Below are 5,989 nucleotides of genomic sequence, written 5' to 3' on the forward strand. Positions count from 1 at the left end.
AACAGTATATACTTAACACTCATTATGAATTCTAAATTTTTCTAATCCATCTAATTACTACAGTGTGCCAAAATCTAGTTAATTTGTATTTTATCTTCCAGACATGTACTAGCCTCAGAGCCACAGTTAAAGAAGGTTTCATGACTGCTTAATCATTTTAATGTACTCTTTTTAAAAATTACTCTATTTAGGAAAATGTGTGGTGGGTTATAATGGGTAAGAAACGATGAAACTCCTTGTGCTTTGTATTTTGGGAATGCTTTCAGACATTATGAATAATAGATAATTTTAATATACATCAGCATTATACACCTTTCTGGTTCTGTGAATCAGGTAAAATTATCCTTACAGCATTTTGGTATTGAACTACTCCCAGGGTAAGCATTACATTAACATCACCACGCTGATAGAGATCTAATGTATACTTCCATTTCTACAAAGTTTGCATTAATGTAAGACTGTTCTCAATTAAAATACTGCAGAGCATCAGTGCTCAAGGTATATATAAAGTTGGTAGATTTGACTGAAAATCCATATAAAAATCAATATTTCTTTTGTATTTCTAATACTTGCCTTGAGCCTCTCCCTGCCCCCCTGTGCTCTTTTCCCTGGACCATCTACCATCTGCCAGCTTCCTCATCTCTTTCATCCTTCTGATCAACTTTTGAAGTTGAAAATGATCACAAACTGCAGCTAGCAGGTGTGGAGAAAGGCAGAAATGTGTGGGAATAGTGTAACAGAAGACAGGAGAGGAGAAAGACTGCAACTGAGCATTAATAGTGTTTACTTGATAAATCTGAAACCTATTAAGCTCCAGTATGCAAGAAAAGCTACATCTGATGAACTGCAATTTTTTTTAAAAAAACAGCCTTTCCAGAAAATTAGTATTACAAATGACTAAATGCATATTTCAGTTTACTGGAAACAAAATGTGTTAGGAAGAGGAAGGGAGGATGCTTTCAAAGTTTTCTTCTTGAATAACAACAAACTTAAATCTTTTAGAAGCTGTTCAGCAGAAGTGAGCTGTTATGTAATTGAATCAAAAAGGCCAGTACAAGAATGCTGAGTCTATAGATAATTTGAAATTCTTTTAATTTCCCTTGAGCTGGGAAAAAAAATCCTTTTCATTCTAAGAAACAAAATTACAGAGACCTCGAAAACCCCAATACAAACAAGTTTATTTGTACTGATTATATGGTGCATGATTTGCTGTGTCAGACCCTAACAACATTCCATCTATCCAGTAATAGCAAACACTGGGGGCTGCATTTCCATTGCAATTTCAGATTTTTTTTCCTCAGTTGTACCTCTTTGTATTCCCCAAACTAAGTAAAGCAGTAGGATACATCGTTGACTTGCCATGTAAAGAATTCCCAGCAAATATAAAACCTTTCTGCCTGGAGCTACTGGCAAAAGGATGTAATGTGAACAAAAAAAGCTGAAGTGGCAAGAATGCAAAGTTTTCAGTTATTCACATCGTTCGTGTACTTCACAGGGGATTTGTGCCAGGTGGCCCATACTGAAAATACAAAGTCTAAAGTACCAGCTTGAGTGCAAATGTTTGTCTCGTAATGTTCAGAACAGAGCACCATGCTGATTTTGTGGTGGCAGCTGAATGCCAGTTTCAGAAACTATTACACCTATGGGTCACCTCAAGGCATTCATGGCTTACGGCTGAAAACTTCTGTCCATGTGCACTTGCAGAAGGAGGTCCCTTTCTAGCACCTCCTGGTCCTCTACAGGGTTGCAGTGGAGCAGACTTGCTGTAAGCAGAGGATGAAATTGTTCCTCAAAGAAGGTCCAGCATATTGGACAAACTTTGGATTATCTGCCTTGAAATGTTGAAGTTCTTAGAGTACACAGGTTCTAGTTAAATTACAAATGATGGTATTTTTTTCTACTGCTTCACATGATAGAAGCATTACTGTGGCTCTCGTGAATTTCTTCTCTGACTGCTCAAAAAAGCAATTTATCTGGCAACCATGTTGCTAGTAATTTGAAATGATTAGGCAAAACCATATACATTGGAAGGAACTGGAAGATGGGTGTGTGTCTTAAGATAACATCTGGGTCTCAAATTTCAAGGGAAAATGTTTTTCAGAGAAAAAAAAGGATTATTTCAGTTATTCAAAAGGAATTACAACATGTTCTCCTTTCTCCTAAGAGAAAGTTATTTACATATGAACTAAGTCATTCTGCCCTTAAAAATCATGGTTGTGTTGCCCGATAGTTACACTTGATCAAAGCTGAAAACAAAAATAGACTTTTTGCCTCAGTTTCTTTCTAAATGTCACTGCATAATGTGATCTGCTTTATGCTAGCAAGAGTATTCATAATAGTCAGAAACTTGTTTTAAGTACCATCTGGAATGTTTGTGCCTGAGCAGAGCCAGAGGAGAAATTCAGCAAAGTACTGAGTGCTGCATACAAATTAAAAAGTGTGCTGCCTTTCTTGTGGTAGTTCTTTAGGAAAAAAAATAATGGGGCAAGAAGATGAGCTACACTGTCTGTCTCAGGCCAGGACATGCAGGGCACTTTCCAATCTGAGCAAAAAGAAAACTGTAAACAAACATTAGCAATGGAGAATTATTGGGGTTTTTTTAATAATTGATCTTCAGGAGAATCAAAGTGCAAAAGGCTACCATTGAAAAATACTCCATCATAAACACTTGAAGGACTCATGCAATAATTTAATCTATGATTAATAGTGAAGAGAGCTCACTTCTATTCTTTAAAACTGACAGGTGAGAGGATGTGGACATGAGTTCCAATACACTGTATTTTGCTCTTCCTTGTTTCCAGTACTATAATTGTTTTAATTTTTAGCAGAATATCTGAAAATTATGCTGAAGTTTAAATATCAACTTGCTCGTGAAGTGCATTGATCTTGACAGTAAAAACGAAACCTTTTTATATTGGGTAATTAACCTTAGTTCTGGACCATGCAAATGAACTGATTGATTTTAATTTTGACGGAAGGAAGCATTCTTGTTAGATGAAGCAGAAAAGTATCAAATGAAAAGACCTTGGAAAAAATAAGCCATATTAAATTAGACTGACTTCATTTTAGAATAAATTAGAGGACAAGATTACAGACTGATCTTCACAGTAGTCACATACTGCCATGAGAAACAGATGTGATAACAATTCAAATCCTTTAGATTTAAATTGAGCCAAATTTAGAGTATAAACTCTCTGAGATTTGCATATACTTGCTTCTTTGAAGTATGTACTTTTAAAGCCCTATAATAACTAAGTGTAGAAAGACTGGAAACTAAACTTTGGAAGAACTGTAAAATCTGACTACAGAGAGTCATCTGGAAAGGACTGGACCTATGTACTAACTTTATGCTCTTAATTAGACGGTAGGTATTACCAAAAACTTAACTTTAAGCATCCTAGTTTTGGTTTCAAAAATACTGTCTTTTATGGACAAAATTGTTTGCTAAAATGGCATAGAGCATGAGAAAATAAAATAACTCAAGACCTGTTTTTTACTATTTTATTTTTAAAAAAAGGGCAAGGAAATGGTAGTGACAATTAAAAAAAAAAATCATAATTCTCTGCCATCATTAATTTCTGCTACCAGTCAAAGACAGGTTGATGTAGGGCTTCTAGACAGGGAACCAGCACACAGTGGCCAATAATAGCCAGAAAAGCCATTGATACTCGGTATCTGCCAAGACAGAGAAGGGTTTCTTATTAAAACGCATGCAACCGAGATAGTTACACAGCAGGGCAAGAGCCAAAGCAAGGCTACACTACAGGCTTTTCAGTAATAACGTGGGCTGGGATATGAAGTGCTTAGATTTCCAACTCACTCAGCTGTGCTATTACTTTACTGGTGTGGTTTTTGTTTTTCCCCTGTGAGTGGTTGTTTTCCTACAGCAGCAAATAGATGCATCGTGGCTGGTCCACACTTCTGGTGTATCTGTTGCAATCCAGCATATCAGCACTGTTAAATTAATTTAAGTTTCTAATCAGTGGTTCAATGAGCTACAGCCTAGACACTCCGTGGTTCAACGCCTGGACCACCAACTCCTTTCATATGGGAATAGTGGTGATACTGCAGATGTTTTTTCTTTTAGAAAAAAAAAATGCCTTTAAACATTACTATACTTAGTAGAACTCCATGTTGGCCACACTGAGAATCAATTTTTTTTTTTTAATAAAGGTTCTAGTGAGACATTATGAGCGAAAATGAATGCTGAAATCTACAAAACTGAATTTGAGGAAAGAGACTTGAGAGATTCAGCCTGCGTATTTTACCATATTATTTGTTGATGTTATCATCCACTGAGATATATTATCTCAGTGTCATAAATAACAGTAATACTTCTTAAACCCTTAGTAGACAGATTTTCTTGGTATTCTAACACTTATTTTTGTAAACTGATGCCCCATTACACAAATAAGAGGTTATTTTAATAAGGTGTTTGTATTTTGGGTCTCTTTGGGCTAAAGACTGTTTGTTGTTGATCCAGAATGTTATTTTATGTACTCGTAGGTACACACTTCCTAGTGCCTCTGCGAGAAGACCAGAAAAATCCTATTCCAGCCTCCTTGTTTTCCATTTCCATTCCTTTTACCCAGTCATTGACTCCCTCTGTTTAAGTCCAGTTGGGGCCACAGTTCTCTCCCTGTTACACCACAGGTGACTACCATAGATTAGCAAATTACAAACAAGAAAACCTTTCTAAATCCTGTTGAAATCAGGTTAGTCAAAACAAAGGAAATGCATGCTGTGCAGTTATTCTCAGCACAGTCCCCTCCATAGCATAAGAGAAACACCTACAGTGTCCCAGATGGCAGAAGCTGCAAAGCTCAGAAGGAAGACCCAGTGTGGCAACCTCCTTAAGGAAGCAGGCTGGGGAACAAAAACAAAACAAAACAAAACAAAAGTTTGTTTTAAATGAGAGCCTTTTGTTTTGTTTTAAAACAACTTAACTAAAAACTCAGAGACACCTTCAAGGCAGTGCTTTTTATTCGCTGGGTAGAAAGAGTGCTAAGCACCACATGCAGCCGAGCTGGTCCCTCTGTGCAGCCCGAGCCAGAGTCGAGGCTTGTCCTGTGCACCCCTGGCCAAACGGCGTCCCCAGGCCGGGCTTGGGGCACCCAGGGCAGGGACACGGGCACAGCGCGGATGGGCTGCCCGGCCTGCCAGGCAGCCTGAGCCCCACAGGGGCCTGGAGCACGAGTCTGATGAGGAGCAGCTGAGGGAACTGGGGCTGTTCAGCCTGGAGAAGAGGAGGCTGAGGGGAGACCTTATCGCTGCCTGCAACTACCTGAAAGGAGGTTGTAGCAGGGAGGAGGTTGGTCTCTCCTCCCAAGTAACAAGCAACAGGACAAGAGAAAATGGCCTCAAGTTGTGCCAGTGGAGGTTTAGATTGGATATTAGCAAAAAATTCTTCACGGAAAATGTTGTCAGGCATTGGAACAGGCTGCCCAGGGAAGTGGTGGAGTCACTATTACTGGAGGTGTGTAAAAGGTGCTTAGGGACATGCTTGAGTGCTGGAATTAGGTTAAGGTTGGTCTCGATGATCTCTTCCAACCGAAATGACTCTGTGGTTCCATAGCACAGCCGGGCCCGTGACAGGCGGCCCCGCCGCCGCGGGACAGACCGATCGGGCCGGGCCTGGGAGCGGGACCCGACCCGCGGCCCCGCGCTGCCATGGCAACCGCACGCGCCCGCCCAACGGCCACTCCCGCCTTCGGCCGCTCCCCACGCCCGCCGGAGCGGCGCTGTGGGGCCCAGGGAACCGCGCAGGCGCAGTTCCCTCATCCCCGCCCTGGCCCCGCCGTTCCACCAAGGCCGCGTGCCGCTGTCAGTCGTGCCTTTCGTCATCCCCGCTGCCCCGCCCCTTCTCCCCGGCCGTGCACCGGAGCGCCGGGGACGGGCGCATGCGTACTTGGCCAGTTCCCACTGGGCGCCCGCATCTCGCGGCGCAGCGGGAGGAGGCGCGCGCGGGGGAGGAGGGGGCATTTTAACA

This window comes from Streptopelia decaocto (genome assembly GCF_964273445.1).
Source record: "Streptopelia decaocto genome assembly, chromosome: 2".
In the NCBI taxonomy this organism is placed as follows: Eukaryota; Metazoa; Chordata; class Aves; order Columbiformes; family Columbidae; genus Streptopelia; species Streptopelia decaocto.